The following is a 24,101-nucleotide window of genomic DNA, read 5'->3' as shown; positions in this document are numbered from 1 at the left end:
TTGGAACATACTGGATGATGACCATCTGGATCACACACACCTACATTAAGTATATGATTTTTTTGGCTATTGTTTCTCTCCTCTCAAACTTTAATTTGCTTCTGTCATCTGATGTTAAACATTTTCCCATTTAATCTGTATTTATTTGACCATAAATTAACTGTTATTTTTTCAAGGAAAAGGTCAGAACAGAACTGAAGAGTTGGAAGACAGTTTAAGGTCTGATTTACTTCAAGCAAAGTTTGTTTCATTCTTCGTTTGTGGGCAAAAAGAAGTTTGAAAAGGCTGAGCGACAGTATAGTGTTTCAGAACTTTTCAACACACCCACACTGCTGGATGCGAGGTGTAGATTCATGTAAATAATTATGTTGCGCTGCTCGCGGATATCCCCAAAACACAACAACAATGAAATAAAGTGTAGGCAATCTAGGTGTGAGACTGGCTCCAATGGTACAAATATTATAGACAAAAGAATAATGATTAACAGCTGTTTCTTAGACAAGTGCCATGTTTGCAATACAAAAGAACCAAACCATTTCCATAATCAGTCCTTTATGAGAAGTGTGAAAGGCTCATAGTCTGAAAGCTTTAGCATGACGTGAAAAAAGTTTACTTTCATTTATTTCATTAAACTGGATAAACTGTTAAACCTTTTTATGTGGTGTCATGATTTACTTTTGATAAAAACAAAGGTTTATTGTATGTTTGTTTGGCATTTCATTTATTGTATACCCTTTAAATAGCAGCAGTATGGTGTAACATTTATTTGAAACTCATTTGGTACTTGCTACCTCAAAACTTTTACTCTTTAATTTCATTCTTTACATGGCTTTGGAAAACTTGTCTCGGGTGTTTCTGTACATAACTTTTTGCATAACTCCCGGCCATCGACACCAAGCTTTATTGCAATTTCTTTCTAGGAATTAAATGCTTTCTCTGAATCTTTAAAGTCTCTCCGGAAGCGATCGTACAGATGCAGATATATCTGTGCAAGATCAGCTATTTGACACTCCAGTGTGTTCATGATGCTAGTGACTAGGATATGTTGTTCTCCTGGCCGTCCTTCATTGAATCAGAAGCAAACTGGGAAAATAAATTAATAATAATAATTTGCATGTCAAAGGAAGTGGAGTTTCAGAACACGTCCAGCAATTGTGTAACCGCCAAGGAACTGTTACAAGGCGAACGAGACGAGAGACATGTGGATCCATCTACAAGGCTTTATTAAAGACATGGTCATCACAGGCAAGAGTCGGACAATGGCAGACAGGTATATAGAGTAATCCAAAACACAGGCGATTGATCCAGGTGAGGGGTAAACCGTATCCAAACAGGGCAAGATGAGAAGGATAATCCAAAACAGGTGATATACTTCAGGAAAGGTAGAAATCATACAGAAATGAGAAATATTGGCTAGGTTCAAGACACAAATGACTAAGGCAAGCAGACAAAAGTTCATGGACAGGATTTGTGACAGGACCAATGGAAGCCTAAAGGCGCTTAGAAGCCAAAATGAACTAACACAGAAAGTTTGCTTTGGTCAGCTGATCGGCCTGATTTTGTTCAAAATTCTTCGATAATGTTTGAAGTATATTGTGGTCCTTACCCTCCACATCCTCAGGAGCAAGGTTGGCAATGTCTGCCAGTACTGGTCACCAAAAGAAAAGACTCACTGTCCATGAAAGGCTAGATAATGAATTCCATGAACACAAGTTGAATTGTCTTAAGGAGCATGAATTGATACTACAAGTAGAGCTGGAGCTGAAGATGGAGAGAGAGATGCAGCAGGCTCAAATGTCTCAATACATGAATCTGAAAAAAATATTCTTTTAGTCAAGGTGGTTGTTATGATGATTTCATAGCATATCATACTTTTGACATATTTTATTTTCTCATTACATGTATAAGGTCTGAGCAGAAGATTGAAAGGTAAATAATGTGAGAATATATATTTAATATGGCACAATGGAAAAGCATTTCTGTATTCAAGTCCTTCTCTGAGGTCTGTTGTAAATTGATTTGTCATCCTCTTCTATTGGGGGATCTGGGCATCTTTGCTGTTTCAGGTAGTTGTGAAGAACAGCTGTTGCAGTGATTACAGTGCAGTATCTTGGTTTGAATTGGAGTGTTTTCCGAAGGCATTGAAAGCAACTTTTCCAAATACCAATCGTGTGCTCTACTAAACCCCTTGTGAGCATATGAGCCTGGCTGCAGCGCTGTTGTTCAGCAGTTTCTTCTGCACATACCCACCGTCACCAAACAATGTTACATCATGATCTGCTCTTTCAAACAGAGTATACAGAGATGAGTTGAGGAAAGTTGGTGAATCAAGAATCAAGACCTTTCCAATGTGCAACAATGTTTGAGAACTATAACTGGCGAGTGCATACACCTTAGAAATGTATAGATTTATATTTATAGATTATATGGTCTTAATTCACAAATGGTCCTGAATACTCTGTGAATGACTTTATATACTGTTAGTTCACTGACACCACATAGATCCCCAGTTTCTCGATGGAAAAAACTTTAAAGTAATGAGCACCCGGAGACGAACCATACTAAAAGTGAAATCATTTCCAGTGCATTTACTTCATGCATGCAGAAACAATCTCAAAAATGTATTTAATCAAAATTTTGCAATGGATTATTTCTGTCTGCAAGAACTTGTCTAGCTGGAGGTAAGTGTTGGTCTTCATTGAAAAAGTCACAGTAATCCACGTGTCCTCCAAATGACATTAATGTGAAGTTAAACCTGCCTCCTGGTAGGTTTCATTTAAACCTCAATTTAATCTTGAAGTAGCTCTAGTCTCCCTCCAGGAGATCAGCCTATTAAATTAATGGACTAGACCATGACAGAGAAAGCTAATTTCTTTTAAACTGGGGTCTCATTTATAAACGTTGCGTATGCACAGAATGGGCATAGAAACATGCATAGGAAATTTCCACGCATATATCAGGATAATAAAATAAACCAAAAATAAACTTGGCGTAAATATGTATGCACTGTACGAACATTCTAGACCATGCGTATGAACTCTTTTTCCTGGAGTGAGAACAGTAATTAAGTAAATGTCGATATATACATTTACATTAAATAATACACTCACATTAATGGAGGTAAACACAGAAATTACATAATTTTACAAAAAACCTAATTACATAACTTTCCTCAATATTATGGTGGACTGCTGGATTCAGGAGGTCGAACAGTCCATTGTCCGCTATAGGACCAATGATAATAGTTTACTGTACAAACGCAGCTGCACGGAGGTGTTGATGTCGTGTGAAGCCATCTACACAAGATAATGAAAAATACAAGTATATCTGAAGGATAGGAGAAAACGGTAAGATTTGCATGTTACTTTGGTAATGGATACATCAGACAATTGTATTTACACTGCAATAAATATGGGTCTATCTGTTTCCACTAAATATAGCTAAATGATGTTCATCAGATAAACTGCATACATTGATTTGAATCTGCATACATTCAACTCTATTTTAAAATATACCTGAGAACAACTTAAAACCAATTTGGGATATTTTGGGGATTTTTTTAATGGATATTTTCATACATTTGTTATAAAAAATAACAAGGATAATTTTTAGCATTAAAAATGTGTATACGACAAACGACATTATAATCCCCATCTCATATTTTTTTTAATGTCTCAGTATTAAATCTGGTGTCACGTGGATGTAAAGCAAGGTGTCGTAAACTCCATATAGGATTATTTCTGGGAGGAGACAAGGTGGAGATGCACGTATGCAAAATCTTTTGGGATTGGGATTTATAAAGGGATTTTTGCGCAGGTTCTGGTGTTAATCTAGTTTTTGTGCCTACATACGCTTTTAGGATGAAATCTATGGAGAGTTTTATAAATGAGACCCCTGGTCATTTTAGTCTAGAACGCGGAGAGAGAACAAAAATGCTGGTCACGAATAAGAAGCAAAAAAAAAGAAACATGTTGGAGGTTTTGAAAATCAAAGGAGACTGGATTTCCCTTACTAGTGTAAGGAAAAAATTAAAATATTAATAAAAAAAATATTAATAATAGTAGAAATAAAATACAATAAAAAAAAATACAACGTTCAAGGCACCCACTAAGTCCATCTCAACTCTGTAAGATTATATTAGCTCATTTATTTTGAGAAGAACCAAATATAAAGATTCAAATTGCTTTAATTGAACTGATTCCAAATTTAATTAGTTTATACTTCATCAACGGTTCGTCCAGCGAATGTTAAAATCAGTATATCTTTAAAATTCTGTTTAAATTACTTCATGGATAATTAGAATACAAACAGGATGATAATTTATACATTACAGCTAGGTTTCTCAGGATCTGAGCAAAGTTTAATCTTAAAATACATCACACAAGACAATACTACTTTATAAATTAAACAAGAATTTATTGAGCTACTCTATTACATGGATCTAAAACCTAATAGACACACACACAGTTACTGAAGAGAATGATAACGGATTTGAATGAAATCCCAGGAGTAAGTTATTCGTTAGAGTGCACCAAGAAAATCACAAAAGCAGAGATGTCTTATCTTTACTGCTTAAGATCAATTTGCACTCATTTAAGCAAGAAAATAAGTTTGTTTGTTTTACTTGCATTTGCTGAAAAGAATGGAGATTCGCTTATTGCCTCGTCTCAAGGAATCCCCGCGCCTTGGATCGGATGCAGATCTGATGTTTGGATGACGTATTTTGGGAAAACCCTCCTGGTGATTGGTTGGTTGCCTGGTTATGTAGAACTTATGTAGAACGGAGAGTTTCAGATGGTGTCACTGTCACGAAGTTTCAACTGAGTGGTTTCTGGATAACAAGAACGCTAGTAGCGTTGGAGTAGGTAGTTCAAGCCATGGCGAAGATGGAAGAGCAGCGCAGCGCAGTGCACCACATTTAAGTGAAACGACACATCACCACCTGTCAAGACACAACAAGACAAGACACACAGTATTATTTCAAGCATTGGGATTTTATCCAAGCAGATTTGGTCCATCCCACGATGCAATCTTCCAATGGGATGCTGTTGCAGAGCTTAGACACGCCCCGTACTATTTCTCGTTGTACACTTATTACACATCATGTGACATCGTCATATGAGATGACCTCCTTCGTGGAACTTTGGTTAATACCTTATAAAATGTCATAATATGCACACAATACACAATCTGGACATTTCATTCCCCCCTTAGTTTAAGAAAATAACGTATAACACAACACAGCGCGACAGCCCCTCGTGGATGACTGCCGCGCAAAAATAAAAAATAGAACACAAAATAAATCCCAGGGGCCTCATTTATAAAGCGTGCGTACGCACAAAACGGGGCTGGAAACGTACGTACGCCAGTTCCCACGCAAAGGTTGTGATCTATAAAAAACAAACTTGACGGGAGAATGTGCGCACCTTTAAGCAAACTTTGAGCCGTGCGTACGCACATTCTGGAGACAAAGGGAATTGGCGACACCGATGGTGAGGTCGTGAACTGAAGTTAGATTGTAGAAAATAAATGTGAGAAGAACGATTATAAGAATGAATGACATTTAATTTTCACTCCATTTCATACGTTATATCCACATTATCATGAAGATTAAATCCAACAGTGTTATTTGTGCCGATTGTTTTAGGCTATATACATCTAGTAAAATCCAAACGTAATTCAAAATGTATTAAAAGTAAAATAAAATAATAATCAGCGCTGCCTTACAGTCACATTGTCCACAACGGGAGCACAGGAGGACATGGCGCGATACATGTGATAGCCTACAGAATAGCATGAAATACCCTTTTATTAGAGAACTGCAGAACACAGTGTAAAAAGGAAATATTTTCCTTAATGTACATAGCCTATATCATAAAATGTCAAAGTCTGCAAATACAGTCATGAAGCACAATCGCTACTCATCATCGGTCCTAACTATTACGGTGTTCATTACAAAACCGTCAAGAAGCATGTGTTCACTATAACATTTTCGTCTTAAATTTTCGCCCACAAATTAATTAAGTGATTTTGTCAAGGTGTTAACGATCAGTCTATTTGCTAGAAACATATAAATTCTCCGGTGACCCGGGTATGTAATGCTTCATGATGGCACTCCTGGCACTGTTGGAGGATTACGCTAATGGCAGAATAAGGAGAGAACGAGTTTTCAGGGACCATGATGATGACTGGCTAATAAGCCGATTTAGATTCCCTAGAGCTGTGCTCTTGGATCTATGTGCTGAATTGGGTCCAGTATTAGAGAGGGCAACACGCCGGAACCATGCCATCCCAGTCCAAATACAAGTCCTCACCACTCTGGGGTTCTTGGCAACCGGCTGTTTCCAGCGGGAATTGGCAGACAGGTAAATTAATAATATAAAAAAACTATAAGTAATCCTCAAATTTGTCTCTAAGACCTTTTTGTATATGAAATAATTCTATTGGAATCTATCATCTCACCCTATAGGTCTGGTATATCACAGCCGTCCCTGAGTGCCATAATATCTGTCGTTTTAAATGGTATACTTAATATGGTTAGTCGATACATCAGGTTCCCCTACACTGTGCGAGAACAGGCCGAAATTAAAACGCAATTTGCAGCAATGTCTGGTTTCCCAAATGTAATCGCCGCAATTGACTGCACTCATGTTGCTATAAGGGCACCATCTGAAAATGAATTTGCTTATGTTAATAGAAAGCATGTGCATTCTATTAATGTGCAAATCATATGTGACTCCAACATGACCCTCACAAACATTGTGGCACGCTGGCCTGGTTCAACACATGATTCCTTTATCTTGACACATAGCAGTGTAGGGAACAGACTAAATGCAGGCGCAGTACGTGATGGCTGGCTTCTTGGTGAGTTTAACAATATTAAAAAGTAGAAACTGTAACAATTTTGTTTTTAATATAATTATAACCTGCAGGCGACAGTGGCTACCCCCTGAGACGCTGGCTCCTCACCCCATTTTTAAACCCGCAGAGCGCAGAGGAAACTCATTATAACGAGGTCCACTCTCGTGCCCGCGCAGTTGTGGAGCGTGCCATCGGCATCCTGAAATGCAGATGGCGTGCTCTGGATGCCTCGGGTGGCAGACTTTTATACCATCCAGCAAAAGTGTGCAAGATTGTCAGGGCGTGTGGTGTTTTGCACAATATAGCACTGAGAAACGGTATTCCTCTCCCTCCTGATCTCCCTCTACCCCAGCATTACGACCCCGAGCCACAGCCCCCTGGCCGACAAGAGGGATATCAACGAGGTGCAAGAATCCGTGAGGATGTCATGCGGCGTTTGTAAAGAAAGACAAAACTCAAGGTTCATGTTTTAACTGCATCTTTTAATGATTGTGCAATTTCTTGCATCACTTCTCTCATCTGCCGTAGCTCATCTGCAACCCTGTTGACAGCGTTTATTGTCTCTCGCTGTAACTGCAGGACTGCGTCAGTGAGTACCCGACCACTTTTGGACGTGCCAGACGCAGAAGGGGCACTGCTTTGAGCCGGACGCTGTGCATCTGCATCTGAGAACCCCTCACCCTGAACCTCCTGTTCATTTACAGCTTCAGACTCCGGAAGGACTGGAGGACAAACAATTGGCAACATTTATCCATTTATCACCCCACACACTCAAATGTACAGCGTTAATGATTAAAAATCGGTTTAACCTTGCTCCTCTGTGGTTTCAGTCACGTCAGTGTCTCCCTCCTTTTCCGACACAATACCACACACGCTGACCTCCCCAATTATAGCCGCGATTTTGCTGTCCACTGATGTGAGATCAGCTGTACATGGGCCCCCACCAGTTGCAGCCACGCTCTGGCGGTGGGAGGACAGTTTTCTCTTTGCCTCCACCTTGAATGAATGAGAATCTTTATTTCACATATTGTGCATACTGTAAGCACATGTAAATAAAACTTTTTGAAAATCAATATTGCTATTTATATAGGTATATAGCCTAATAAAACACAAATGTAATATGTTGGTAAAAAAAAAATTTGTATACCTTCAGGTCGGACCATTTTTTCTTTAATTCTGCAACTGTCCGTTCTGTCCCACTGACACAATTGACGGCAGAAGCAATACTTTGCCACTCGCACTGCTTCTTTTTATTAGTGACCCCACTGCTGTGGCCACCAAATAACACAGTTTTCCGAGCCTCCACCTCCCCTACAAGTGTTTCAATCTCAGTATCTGAGAAATTACGTTTTTTTCCTCTTTTCTCACCTGTCGCCATTATTAAAATTAGGCTAACAGAAATGCACGTTTTCACTTTCTTGGATTAATTAATTGGCGGGTCGCATGCCAGTTTTCCAGGTATATATGGGATTCCACTCTCATTTACATGCTGATCAGCAATCATGAGGTGATTTGCATTGACTATTTATGGTTAAAAATGGGCGTGTACAGGGCGGGATATGAGGCTGGTTCACGTACGCACATCTGCGGGTGATCTGTGATTTATAAAGGGAACATTGCTTACAGGTGTGCGTACGCACGGTTTTATAAATCGGAATATTTTTTGGCGTACGCCATTTTTGGCTTTTGGGCGCACGTAAACTTTTAGTAAAGATCCTACGCATAGTTTTATAAATGAGACCCCTGGCCTGTACATTTTATCAGATGTAATATATTTATTACCTCTGTAAGACGTCTGCTAAAGATCTGGGAATAATCTGTGTACTCTGATAAACGTCTCAGAAGCAGTTTTACATGCATGTAATAAATAAATGTCTATTCGACATCTGACAGGGAACATCTTAGAGACGTACTGCAGATGAACAAGCACTCTTAAAAATACATCTTTCATATGTAAATGCAGACATTAAATAGACATCTCTGAGATGTACATGTGCGATTAAGGTGCTTTACTGTCAGGTGCTGGAGTCACCTTCTGTAGAAGTTAATGGCACTAATGCTGGTGTCCTCAAATGTTAGTCTGGAGACCTACAGTGGTTCTCGAAGTCAGAAAATTAATAATAGTGTTAGAAGAATGTTTTCTGTGGTATATTTTCACTGCAAAACAATAAGAAATGCCGCAAATATAATTGCAAATTTTGACCCCTCAGAGGACCTCAGATGATGCTAACCCTGAATCAACAAACAGAACTAACAATTATTGCTACAAGTGTGGCTGCATTATATAATAATTATTAATAATATTATTAATGTACATCATCTGGCTGACTACGTCTTGTATTAATTTTTCTAAAAATCCTGTCATACGTGCACAAACTGACAGTCACCACTTACAAGCTACTACTAAATATTGTAGAAACATAATTTTCTGTAAAGTTGCCTTGTAACGATTTGTATTGTAAAAAGCGCTATACAAATAAACTTGAATTTAATTAAATTGCACCAAAGTTTACATATTTATTCATGTCTATATTCCGAAGGTTTTTACAAAGGGATGTGTTCATATCTAATTTCTTTTGATTAAATACAACATTTTATTCCCACCCAAATAGTGAAAATATATAGATTTCCGGCTGTTCAAAGTTTTTTCTGAATTATGGAGGGACAAAAAGAGAAAAACATTTGACTCTAATATTTCAAAAAAATAAACAAGTATTTAGAAAATTTACTTCAAATTTGACATCATTTGCATATTTAAACAACATTTTAGAAAACTTGTAATACAAAAAATGTTGCAATTATCAATGTAATCAATCAACTTAGTAAGGTGATAACTATTAGTTATTTTTTATCCTATGCTGTGTCTCGCCTTAATCTGAAGGTTTAGCATGGCTCTGATAAAGCCAAACATAAATTATATGGATTTTGTTTAAATGATTTTATTGTATGTTTAATCGTACCCTGAGTACCACCAATAGTGAGCCACAGCTGGAGAACCAATGATGTAACTTTGACAAAACAGTCCTGACATATCGATCACTGTCAAATGTAGCCCAACACTTGGCTCATGTTTTACTTTAGGTTAATAATAATATAATTATAGACTAAGGTTGTCTAGTAAAGCAATAAGCCCTGCGAAGCCATGTTTTCTGCGAAGCTTTAGCCAAAATCTATGGACAAAGGCCCATTCTGACATCTTGATTAATCTCTCTGCTTTACTTAAATGTATCAGCTTAAATTGTATTATACTGCGTTTAATTCACGACCACCTCTTTTTTAAATTGCTCACACATCAGACTTACTGACTAACTTACTGAGTAATGGTCTATGAAGAAGATGTTTCCTTCCTCTTCTGTCTTTATTTCTATTCTTATCTCTGTGGGCAGTTTTTGATTCCAATGACCTTGTTACATTGTGATGCAATATGTTATTCCATTTGGAAAGACATTTAATTAAAGCCACTACAGTTGCAATTTGATGTTGAGCTGGTATTAAAAAATATTTTGAAGGTAGTAAAAGGTTTTACATTTAACTTAAGAAGTTCTGTATATACCCTGTGAGGTAGGGAGCTATGTAAGAAGGGGTCATCTAATGACTGGGCCATACATGTGGTCAACCTATTTTTCAAAGCACTGATGGTTCACAGGTTTGGTCTCTATGAAGGTATCAAATAACAAAACTGAAATAAAATCAGAAAGAAATAGAGGAAAAAGAAAGGGCTTTGCTTATTTAGTTAAAGCTAGGAGATATGACTAAACTGTTATCACTTGTTTAATGGAATGTAGCATGGTCATGAAACCTAGGGAGACTGTTAGCTGCGCTAGCAGGGACACATCAAACTCTTCAAGGTAATCAACATAAATAATAGGAAGTGTTCCTCATCTGCTCAGGGGCCTGGTGTAAGAAGGGTAATAGAAGAGACAGGCCACTAAAACCTGTACAATTCATTAAGGGGACAACAGTTGCTAGAACTTATCTAACCTATACCGAGAGGGAAGATGTGTCACAATGCTGAAGGAGAGAGAGGACTCAATTGCGATGGCAGACAATGTCTTTAATTAACTCTAATCTTCACAGGGTGAAATAACTCAGGCTCCTAACTTTTGGCATTAGATTATTATTATTATTATTATTATTATTATCTAATGGCATCAATAAATCTTACCCGCAATGAAGTGTTGGGACTTCTATTTACTGACCCTGATTCTGAAGGGGAATATCGGCATTCAGAAGATGACTGTGATTCTGAAAGTGAAAGTATAGCCCTACACCAAGCGCAAATGGTGAATCATTTGCCCAATGTAGATGGTCCTTTGCCCAATGTCAGTGGTGTAAACAAACTAATGCCACTGGTTATGTTAGACGAGGTCGAAGTATTCATAGGACAGTTAGAGGGCAATGTAGAGGCAGGGTGGGGAGTCGCAATGACACTGACAGTAGTCCGAGCTGTGCACACTCGGCGCGCGCGCGAGGCAGATCTGGCCGGGCTGCTTGTAGCAGGAGCAGAGGTGGTGGGGCATATATTTTGAACTAAACAGGTCTTGTCTACTTGTATTTATGTGTCATATGAATAATATTTATGTGCCTCATACATGGAATCAGAGTGTAGTAAATTGAAAATCTCTACAGCAAAAGGCCAACCGCTACATTCATTCAGTTTGTTTCTACCACTTATTAGTAATGATTTACACAGTTTGTTTACTACTTACTATTTACCTGAGCATTCAGTTTTGTGCAATATAGCACACAGAAGGTGAGGGACATTTTGGGGGGAAAGAAGTGCTGCATTTTATCATTTAAACGTGACTTTTCATGAAAATTCTATAATTCAAGATGGCCACCAGCATATTACATCATAATATGCAAATTAGATGGGAAAATGTAATCCCTACGTAAACATTGGGTCATCCTTAATATTTCTATAATTTACAAAAATTCTCTATCTTTTATCAATTTTCAGATATAGCCTTTTGAAATTAAGATTTCAAAATCGAACATTTTAGGAAAAAAACTTCGTCAGTCTGCCGGTGATTGAGGCTCCCGGGAGAGCAGAGAACGGGTCCGGGTGAGCGGATGGGGATAGCCAGCGACAGTCAACAAACGTCAGCAGGAGGCTGGGTAAAAGAGAGGTTAGCGAGAGTTCAATGCATACCACACAGGACACGACACGATAAGGTGGGGGAGAAGAGCCAGGATCAGGAGCGTATGCGAGCATAAGGAAATACTCTGGCGGAGAACAAAGGAGAGAGAAAGCTAGAAATAGACGGTCTAATCAGAGAAAGCAGGTGCAGGTGTAGAGAGAAGAGAGAGGGGAGGAGGGAGAATGAGAGACAGCTGTGAGTGATAATGAGATGAGTCAGAGAAGAGAGACAGGGGGAATACCTGGTTTATGACAGCACCCCCTCTTCAAGGAGTGCCCCCTGGCACACCTAAGGAGGAGGGCTGGTGAGTGCGGTAGAAGTCATCAATCAGCGAGCGGTCCAGGATATCCCGAGCGGGGAGCCAACTTCTCTCCTCCAGGCCATACCCCTCCCAATCGACCAAGAATTGATGTCCACGCCCTCGAGGGTGAACGTCGAGTAATCTGCAAACCCTGTAAGTAGGAGAGCCCTTGACGCACATGGGTGTAGTGACAGGACGAGGAGGCAAACGCACTGCAGGTTTGATACAAGAAACGTGAAAGACCAGGTGGATGTGTCGGAGGTTGAAAGGCATCTTTAATTTAAACGCAACAGGACTGAGCATTTTAAGAATTCGAAACGGGCTGATGAATTTAGGAGGGTGAAAGCCAGAGGAAAGGCTGGCAGAGGCTGCGATGAGAACTGAGGACCTCGGTCGGAGACAGTGTCGGACGGAAGATCATGGATCTTAAAAATCTTATCGACAGCGATCTGGGGAATAAAGTGACCGGCATTAGAAAAGAGACTGACGACTGTGAAAATTACAGTGTTTCCTTCGGAGGAGGGAAGACCTGTAATGAAATCTAAGGCAATGTGCGAACATGGCCGAAATGGTAAAAGTAGAGGTCGAAGGAGGCTGGCAGGCGGCGAATTGCTGGCCTTGGTCTGAGCGCAAACAGTACAAGAAGCGATGAATCGCTGGATATCACGTTCACAGGTAGGCCACCAGAATCTAGAGCGAATGGAAGAGATGGTGCCCCTAACACCAGGGTGAGCAAATAGTTTAGAGGAGTGCCCCCATTGAAGTACGGCAAGCCGCGCAGAGAGTGGAATGAATAAACTGTCTCTCGGGCAAGAGCGAGGGCTGACGGAGTGAGCTAAGGCACATTTAACAAAATGTTCTATTCCCCAAACAGCTGCGCCCACCACCATGCCCTGAGGAAGAATCAACAGAAGTGACCTCGGAAGGAGCGAACTGCCGTGAGAGCTCATCTGGCTTCATGTTCTTAAGGCGGGCGTACACGGTGGGAATTCGGATGGTCGGAAGATCGTATGTCCACGCACACGGCACGAGTGAGCTTATCTGAAAATCGTACGGACGAGATGATATACGACACGATTTTACAACCTGCGAATTCCAGAAGCACTCGCACGAAGTTGATAGACGCGTTCGACTTGAAGCACCGCTGCACGCACAGAAGGTATGACATTAAAGTACCGCGAGAGCGCTAAGAGAGCACACATATCCAATGCACTCGAATCGCTCTCGCGGTACTTTGATGCCATACAGGTGATGTCATTCTGTGCAGCGCTGCTTCAAGTCGAACGCGCCTAATATAACTGCTCTCCCTCTCCCATAACTGCATATACAATATTGATACAAGCCGTGAGTGTTTCCTACACGTACATGTTATTTTTCAGCAATAGGAAACCGGGACGTTTGGTCACCCTGTGTGTGTGTGTTCTTGTAGGTTTATAAATATCTGAAATAGGTATTACAATGTAAACATGGTTTGTGAGGACAATTCCTGTGCCCTCGTAAACCAAATGGCTTTAAAAAAAATACTATACAGTGTTTAATAGATATTCTAAACATGCATTTTCCGTAATGGATAGAGGTAGTGTATGGGGATATACAGTATAGAATACCGTTACGTCTATGGAGAGTCCCTGTAAACTACATAATGCGTGTGTGAGAGAGAGCGCGCGCGCCCGAGAGAACTAAAAAGCATGGTAGGCTACACGTTGCTAGAAACATCATACAGCGCTCGCTGTTCCTGTCAGACTTCAGCGAGTTTATCCTCCTGGTCAATACTCCACATTCGCCGTGGCGCTGCCCTGTTCGTGTTTCTTCTTCTGTGGTTTTCCTAGTTCGTGATTGGTCAACTTCAGATAAATCAACAAATCGGCTCGTTCAACGGCACACATGTCACGAATTCAAACCGATAGCTCACAAACTTTTTAGACATGTTTAAAAATGATCGGGAGGTCGGGAAGCGCTCGTAAGCCACTCTGCTCGGCTCGTAATTCATCGCAAATGATACGAGCCGCGACCATACGAGCATACGCGATTTCCACACGATTGAAAAAAATCGCATGCGAACTCGTACGACAGCAAAAATCGCACCGTGTACGCCCGCCTTTAGAGCCGGGTCGGTAGGAAATGGTGAAATCAAAGCGCGCAAAGAAAAGTGCCCAACGTGCCTGATGAGCGTTAAGTCTCTTAGCGGTGCGAAATGTCCAGACTAAGAATGGCACTGAGGCACCCTCTAACCAGTTTCGCCATTCTCAGAGGGCCAACCTGAAGGCCAATAACTCCAGGATCAGGAGCGTATGCGAGCATAAGGAAAGAGTGTGTGAAGGAGACTAACCAGAAGAGGGAGACAGAGACAGGGGGATACCCGGTTTATGACAAGATGGAGATGGTCAAATAACTAAAACAAGGAAGACGTAAAATGAAAATGTCCTAATAGCTTTAGAAAACCAAAAGTGATTTAATAAAAATACACAAAAGTCAAAATAAAAATAACACAAATAGAACAAACCTATGTGAGAAAGGGCAAACCTGAGTCTAAACGGGTGATAGCACAAACAGGAAGTTTAACAAAGAATGAGAGGGAGAGAGAGAGAGAAAAGCTTTGTCCCAAAGTTGAGTGTACACACTTGGAAGTCCACGGACTTCGAAGACCAGGCCTCCGAAGTGCACGAAGGGCCCTCTGAAGTGCATGAGATGCTCCACCTTTGCTGGATTTCCTAGTTCTGCCACCAGGTGTTTCCGATTAGCGCTCTGTCGCATAGCAACGGTGAGAGGAGAGCTGACATCCTGGCACATTTATAAAAGTTATGGAGCCAGCATTATTAATATTTGTTTTTATATTTAATGTTTTAATGGAGGAGATGGGGGAAATGTTTCACCTACAGCGGCGCCGGATGATGTACCTCAGGCTTAGCCGAGACCGAGGACAGGTACATTCCATTGTTTGCTGTGTCCTTGCCGAATTACAACTTTAAATGCATGTATTGTGTTTGAACTGACTTGAATAATGTAATGATGCATATGAAAACAACCCCCCCCCCCACACACATACACAAACATAATAGCGGCTCAAATGCTGACTGATATCTTACTAAGGTGCGCTTTTAAAATAGTTTGTCGTCTTGACCATGGTGAATTTATTTAGAAAGGTTTGCAACCCTGATTTTAGGCAGTTACGTAACTATAAAGATAAAACAGTAAATGAAAACAAATGGAGCACTTTTGTTCAGCTCAATGTTCAGTGGCAGCTGTGACAGCTGAACAGTGGTCTGTATGGCTGGTCTGAGTCCTTCAGATGTTGCCTCTGATATGGTCTGAAGCTGTTAGCAACAATTTGTTAATAATCTGACAATAAATGTTAGTTTCATTTTCAAAATGACCAGTGGGGGACTTTAACAAAGCACATTCGTTTAGTATTCAGTACAAATGAGAAGTAGATTACTATGTGTTTTTTTTCTCACAGGACAGCAGCACTATATAATAATATGGTCTTTTGATGCATTGTTGTACATTAAACTATCCGGCAGTATATTAAGTAGGCACCTGTAAATTTAATTAACTTGAACATATTCAGAAGTAAAATGCAATATACACGGTACTGCAGCAGTAGCATTAGTGACGTGTCGTGACATTCAGCCAAGTATGGTGACCCATACTCAGAATTCGTGCTCTGCATCCAAAGTGCACACACACAGCAGTGAAAACACACACACACACACGGACCAGTGGGTAGCCATTTATGCTGTGGTGCCCGGGGAGCAGGAGTCAAACTCTCTAACCGCTAGGCCACGACTTCCCCATACAAAACCATTCTGATAAATTATTTTTTTCAGAACAATACATACTTTCACTTTTACTCTTCATGCCTTAAATATATTACAGTATGCAAGACAATACTTTTACTTAAAGGGACTGTTCATCCAGAAATTAAAATTCAATAATTTACTCACTCTCAAGTTTCTTTATACAAACCTTTTTACATTTCTTTGTTCTGCTGTGCATAAAAATATTTGGAACAGTGTTTGTAACCAAGCAGATCTTGCCCCCATTGACTACCATACAAAAAAAAAATACTATGGTTGTTAATGGGGGTTAAAATGATTACTGAATTAAAATCTTTGGGTGAACTATCCCTTTACCAAGGTTTTAAATATGACTAGTACATTTCCTCAATGTGTAATTAGTAGTTACTAAAAGTAGTATACTAAAGTATCTCAATATTTCTTCTACTATTTACTTTCTAAACTATTTATTTTTTCCTTCTGCCCCTAAATCAGACCAGATCCCCTGTACTGCAGGATAAACCTTAATGTCCCAGTGCTGGAAAGGTTTTTCAATGATGGTGACACACCTTGTACAGGAGGCCCTGACAGTGCTGCTAGATCTTCTGAGAAGAGAACAGCAACATGGATGGGGTGCTACAATTGAGACCCTGGTGTTTCTATTCTGGCTGGCGTGTGGTACATCATACAGAGTGGTCTCCAGAGTGTTTGACATGCCTCATTCCACTGTCCACCGCATAGTTCACCGAGTTGCTGAGAAGGTGGTGAAAATATGAACAAAGCAACCCTAATATACATTACTTCCTGATATCACGTGCGCAAACACAAATAACAGTTATGTTCTGTCGAACAATGTATGTATTAACTTCAGATTGGATTGTGTTGGTAATAGGCACTTAACGTTACCTAACGCTAAAAGTAAGTTTCATGCATCAAACAAGTGCTTTTTCGAACTTCTTTCTGATCTGAATAGTAAGTTATGTGAGAAACACTTTAGTTGAGGGAGGGAGATACATAGTCTAACTAACGTTAGCTAGCTACGATTTCAGTACAGTACTATAAAAGATCCTTGCTCCTTCTCAATTCTCTGGATTTAAGGACAAACTACAACCAATAGTACAATAGTAATGTTAAATCTTACTTGTGAAAAGTATTCCTGAGCCGTACTTGCGATGGTCCGCCGATAAGAACAGGAAAATGCTGCACAGTGCTTTGGTATCTTAACTGCTGCTACGCAATGAAACTAGGAGTACGACCGGTTCAAGATGGCGGCCGCAAATCTCGTCGCCCAGCGGCCAATAGGGCGTCTACCTATATGATGTCTATGGTCCTTCTCCTCCTGTCACATAGAAATGGTACGAGGAGCGCTGACATTTTTTTTTTATGTTTTATATCACATGGAGGGGATGATAGGAATGTTTCACCACCGGCGGTGCCAGTTAAGTACGTCAAGCTTAGCCGAGGCCGAGGCCAGGTTATCTGGTTTGCTGTGTCCTTAGTTGCTGGAATACAACTTTAAATGCAGATACTGGCTTGGAACTTACTTGAATAATGTATTCATAGACTTGAAAAACTACAAAATACACACACGAAAATATGGTCTTTCACAACATGATGTAGATTAAACAAACCAACAGCTATATGAAGTAGGCAACTTTAAATTTACTAACCTTGAACATATTCGGAAGTAAAATGCAACATACACAGTAATGCAGAAGTAATATTAATGTAAAACCATCCTGATAAATATATATATTTTTCAGAACAACACTGTATACCTTCACATTTACTCTCAATAACCTAAGTATATTTCAGTATGAAAGATAATACTTTTACTTAAAGGATAGTTCAGCCAAAAATTCTGTAATCATTTACTCACCCTTAAAGTGTTCCAGGTTTATAATGTTCATTTTTGGGTGATCTATCCCTTTAGCTAAGGTTTTAAATATGACTAGTAGTTTTTCCCCAATGGTAGTAGTAGTTACTAAAAGAATATCAATATTTCTAGTACTATTTATGTTGTCATATCTCTAAACAATTTCTCTTTTCCTTCTTTCTCTAAATCAGAGCGGACCCCTGTACTGCAGGATAAAGCTGAATGTGGCAGAGCTGGACAGATTTTAATGGTTTTGGTCTGAGCAGCGAGGCCCTGACAGTGCTGCTGGATCTTCTGAAAAGTGGACACCAACAATGAATGGGTGCCACAATCCAGACCCTGGTGTTTCTCTTCTGTCTGCTAGTGTTAGATCATACAAAGTGGTCTCCAGAGTGTTTGAAATGTGCCTCATTCCACTGTCACCACATTGTCCTCCGAGTCGCTGAGGAGGTGCTGGCCATTCACCAAGAGACTCACCTCCTGAAGACCCCAGAACACATGGAAGCAGCGGTGGCCTCAAACTGATGGTCTTTTTCTGATGTTAAACCTAAGCTATGTCATAAATGGTTGTAAAAGTACTTTCAGTAATGTACAGAACAATTTGTTTTAATGTGTAAAAAAATATTCACAGGACAAAAAAATAAACATAAAATAATGCTTTGTGGATAACTTATAAACTGCATTAAAAAAATTAACAGTCAAGAAGTACTTCTCTTTTATTTACAAGTGAATATGCAAAACCAAAATATAAAAAAATGTACAAAGTGCTCTTATTTACAAATATATTGCACACAAAAAATAGCCTGGCTTTAAGCCGGCCAGTCGGCTGATTCTTCTGGGATCTTTGTTGTCTTTGGTGGTCTGATTGTTCAGCACTGTGCAGTTGAGTTCCTTGTATGAGGTGGTCCGCGGGCTACGGTGTTGAATGCTCACGAGTAGATTGGATCTGACCATGAGATGTTCAGTCCAGTGCTCAGCTCCTCTCATAACACGGCTGGTAAGGACATCCTGTCCATCCTTTTGATGGACAATCATGTAGTCAAGTAGGTGCCAATGTTTTGAGCATGGATGCTGCCAGGTGGTCTTGAACCTGTTCTTTATCTGGAAAATGGTGTTAGTAATGACCAGCTGGCGCTCTGCACAGAGAGAGAGGACATGCTGTTTGTTTAGACACATGACGCTGCACGCTAAACAGTGCAAGAAACTTCAGACAGAAAATCCTGCCAAGCCTCAGAGCACCATTCACATAGTTTTCCATTAAATTACATTATATTCGCCACAAATCATTGTTAATGAACATAATGAATTATATATTGAGCATTTTCATTGAAACGTTTGTCTTTCTGTGGCACTAATAAAGTCTGTATGCTTAATTTATAGAGCCATGATATAGATCGCCCTTTCTGTTTGCTCAGTTTTTTAAACACTGAACGACTAACTTCTCTTTGTCTCATTTTTCATTCTTGAAGTAAACTTGTGTCTGTTTGGTGAATACATAAACTGTTTTAAGGGCCGTTTACATGTCGCATCTTATATAAATAATAATTATTATTAGCTAATGGCACCCACAAGGTTTTTAAAAAATATATAATTCTTGTTCGATAAATGGACCCCATGCCATCTGAACAGTTTCTCCCATTTGATCAAGGTACAGTTCCCCCATTTTATTAATGTAGATGCCCACGACGCTGTTGATGAACTTTCTCACCTTGTTCATTTTACTCTCTTCTCATTTTTATTTATGAGATTAATCTAATTATTTGAATTTACTTCATATTTTTAGTTACAATTAATTGATTCTTAAAGTATGCTTCAATGATTCCACAACTTTAAAATGTACTTTTTTTACTTTTAAAATGTATTAAGTGCAAAAATGTTTCAACAAAAAAGTTGCGTAGATCATAGTAAAAGGGTTTATGATGTACCAGTAACTCCTAAAGAGTTCGCCACAGTTATGGATGCTATTCCATCTGGTATTTCTCAATAGAACTATACAGTTCGGTCATTCTAAACTCAATAACCTTTGGGCTTAAAGCCCCTATCCTCCTCTGAATATTTGAACTCCTGAAGACATATACATGTGTGTAGACACTGAGATAGACAGAGAACACAGAAGGGAGGAGGCAGCGAGACAGAAGAAAAGGAGTAAGAAGAAAGGAGGGATTGCAAAAGGCAAATCACAGAAATACCTGAGGGATCATGATATAATCTAACCTTTCCCATTAATAAAACCATCAATACACCTATTAGTGATATGTTTACTGTGTAAGAATAAGAAGTTATAAATTTAGAGCTCTACACCTGAGAACATAAGCTGCAGTTTCTTATTGGAACAGCCATTTTAATAAACTAAACTGGAAAATATGTTGTCCATGCAGCAAAATTTGCGTTGACAGCATCTGTGTGATGTCAGTTCAAACATTTTCTTCAAATTTTAGAGTAATTACAGTCAGTTAAACTTTTTAAGAGATATAACAATAATTCAATCAGATTTTACATAGAAAAAGAGATTACTTCTATATTTCTAGCTGCACCAAAATAAAACATCTTATTGTACTTACTGAGTGAAAAATAAAAAGCTCAAATAAACACTGAGAATGCACACATACAAATATCACCAGTGATTAGTTTTAAGACCACATGGTCTCCATTCTTAGCATGACTAATGTGATGTATGGGCTAAATTATTGGTGTTTTCTTGTTTTGTTTTTTTAAACAAGTGGCTTTTCTTATCACTGCTACGCTGATGACACCCAACTCTACCTCTCATTCCAACCAGATGACCCGACGGTACCTGCTCGCATTTCAGCCTGTCTGAGTGACATCTCTAGCTGGATGAATGACCATCACCTTCAGCTTAACCTTACGAAGACAGAACTCCTGGTGATTCCAGCTAACCCATTGCTTCATCACAACTTCTCTATACAGCTGGGCTCATCAACCATTACTCCTTCGAGGACAGCTAGAAACCTAGGAGTTGTGATGGATCATCAGTTAAGCTTCACAGACCACATTGCTACAACGACCCGGTCCTGCAGGTTTGCCCTATACAACATTAGGAAGATTAGACCCTTCCTGTCAGAGCAAGCAACCCAACTTCTTGTCCAAGCTCTTGTTCTCTCCAGACTGGACTATTGTAATGCTCTCCTGGCGGGCCTTCCTGCATGTACTGTCAAGCCTCTGCAGTTGATCCAGAATGCAGCAGCGAGGGTTGTCTTCAATGAGCCAAAGAAAGCTCACGTTACTCCGCTCCTCATCAGGTTACACTGGCTACCAGTAGCTGCTCGCATCAAATTCAAGGTACTGATGCTAGCCTACAAGATGACCACTGGCACGGCACCAACTTACCTAAACTCATTGGTTAAATCTTATGTGCCCTCCAGAAGTTTGCGCTCTGCAAGTGATCAACGCCTTGTGGTACCATCCCAAAGAAGTTCAAAATCACTCTCAAGGACCTTTTCCTGGACTGTCCCCAGCTGGTGGAATGACCTCCCAATCTCAATTCGTACAGCTGAGTCTTTACTCATTTTCAAGAAACAGCTAAAGACTCATCTTTTTCGCCTGCACTTAACCAACTAACACTAGCACTTTTCCTTTTCTTGTCTTTTAATTAAAAAAAAAAAAACAAAAAAAAAAAACCTACCTATGCGTTCTATACTAGACTAACTGAGACTTGTCATGGCACTTGTATACTGTTGTTGTTCTCTTATTGACCTGACTGCTTCTGTTGTTCTCATTTGTAAGTCGCTTTGGATAAAAGCGTCTGCTAAATGATTAAATGTAAATGTAAATGTAAACTAACAGTTATGCTATTGAGCACAGTCTATAGGCCATACTTTTGCACAGACCAAATATGGTTAAAATACAGTTCTGACATGTTTCACAAGAGGTAAAGCAGCACTTTTCCATTATGCTTAACCATTGTGTCACTAAATATAAACTTTAACATGATTTAAATTTTCAGTCAGTCTGATCAGAGGAAGTGAACGACCACAGGAAGAATCTAATGAAAGACTTCAGAGCATATAATGAAGAGGAAATAGAAATAGAAAATGGCTCGTAAGTGTCATATGTGTCTGCTGGGACTGATCTTTTTCTCTTCACTTCTTACAGGTAAAGCAATCTATCTTTTCTCTATATTCTCTATCTGATTGGTTTAGGGATACAGAAGAATGACACAGAGAGACTGAGTCTGGGGTCTGACTGCTCTCTGAACATCAAGAACGTCACAAAAGAAGATTATGGATCTTACAGCTGCCAACAATGGACTGGTCTGCAGGGACAACAAAAACAGCAAGGAGCTGATGCTCGTCTTTTTCTTCATGTCCTTCATAGTAATTTGACAGACTTGAGGTCAATTTAAAAAGAGCAAATTCTTCATTTAATCTCTCATGAAGAGTCTGTGATTTGTGTTTCATTTTGTGTTTCAGTCTCTTCCTCACAGTCTGAGATCAGTGCACGCCACTCTGTGATTCTCTTCTGTCAGTTGTATTCATATACTGCAGACTCTTGTGATGTTTGGATCCGTTCTGAGGGAATCGATCTGTTCTGGGTGAATCAGGCTGGTGTTAAACTGATGAGATCAGACTCCAGATATCAGATATTATTCTCATCAGATCACTGTATCATCACTCTGAATACAACACTCCCGAATGAAGATGACAACAGAGAGTGGAGATGTGAAGTTACTCAGAGAGATCAAGTCAAGACCTCAGCCATATATACTGTCAAGAGTTCAGGTGAAAAAACAATCTCATCAACCATTTACTGAAGAGTCTCCAATAGATGTGCTAATATAATGATGCTAAAGTTATCTTGTGCATTTACTAATTAAAATAATAATGTCAAATTCTGCAGTTTGATGCATCTGAAATAACATTCATCTTTACAGCTCAAGATGATACAGTGTCACCAGTTATTCTAGTCCACACCACAAAATCAACTACATTGACACCAAAAACTTCTACACAAGGTACAGTTAAAAAATGAACGCATACTGTTTTGTGTTTTACTGAATCCTCTGTCCTTGTTAAAAAAAAATGCATGTAATCACTTAAACTAAAATCAAGAGTTGTTTAAATAAAATTTAAAAGGAAAGACCTGTTAGTGTTTGAAGTTCAGATATTTTAGGCTTTACAAAGGGTTTTGTGGTAACCATTCTGCTGAACATATTAGATTATGTTGATGAATTGAGAAAAGAAAACGACGGCGTTTTAGTGCCACGTTAAAAAAAAATCTAAAATTACGAGATTAAAGTTGTAATTTTTCCAAAATAGAAAATAATTTTTTAAAGACACTGCAGAGCATGACATCATATCACTACCATTACAGCGTAAAATGTAATTGCATGCTGTAATGGTTGTTATATGATGTCATGTTTTGCAGTGTCTTTATAAAAACTACAATCCAAAATGTAAAAACAATCTACACCACTTTCCTGCATTGCTATAGTTTAGACTTATGTTCTTTAAATTTGGCTATGAGGTAATGCCATGATGTATCAATCTTCTACTGGCCACACGGTTTCATACGAATTTGCAGGTTCGAGTTCACCAAACTTGTACTATGGTTCCCACTCTCTTTGACATACATATGCAATGAAAGTTCATGGAATGAAAAGAGTAGGTTGATTGCCCTTTAATTAGGGATGATAGAAGTAAATTCTACAGGACATTGCCCTCCAGAACTGATGCTGCCCATCACTGCAGTTGGTCCATGTTTAAAGGGATCTTAGGTTGTGACGGCAGAGATGTTTAGTTAGAAGTACTATTATTTTTAACATGACAGGGACTTTCTTTTAAGAGAAGGATAAAAGAAAATTTTATAAACATTGTATTCTTATTATTTTTGGTATGTGTTCATAATTTCATTTTAGCTGAACCATATTTTATTAGTTAGTTGAAACGTATTCAATGTGCCTAATGAACTTAACACATTAACCAAAACACCATACCTTTTGCTGCTTCATTGCTGTAATTTCCTCCTCAGGGACGCCTCGATTTCTCAGGACATTTAAAATATGATCTGTATTTTCCTCCATCATGGGGCTGCAAAGTAGTGCACAGAAGTGTTACATTTAAATTGGATAACTTTAAAATAATTTGTCAGACTAGTCGGAAGAAACTGTGAAAATGCATCTTTGGACA

General features: G+C 39.1%; 1 long non-coding RNA gene across 1 annotated transcript; it reads left to right on the top strand.

The window, feature by feature from the left end:
• The first annotated feature begins 3 nt into the window (after positions 1 to 3).
• LOC132139936 (uncharacterized) lies at positions 4 to 649 on the top strand. The gene is made up of 2 exons (XR_009433687.1): positions 4 to 49; positions 183 to 649. It is a non-coding gene; the product is annotated as an uncharacterized LOC132139936 (long non-coding RNA).
• Positions 650 to 24,101: the final 23,452 nt, after the last annotated feature.

The sequence above is a fragment of the Carassius carassius genome, chromosome 1 (genome assembly GCF_963082965.1).
Source record: "Carassius carassius chromosome 1, fCarCar2.1, whole genome shotgun sequence".
In the NCBI taxonomy this organism is placed as follows: Eukaryota; Metazoa; Chordata; class Actinopteri; order Cypriniformes; family Cyprinidae; genus Carassius; species Carassius carassius.
This window is presented reverse-complemented; position numbering and strand designations above follow the sequence as displayed.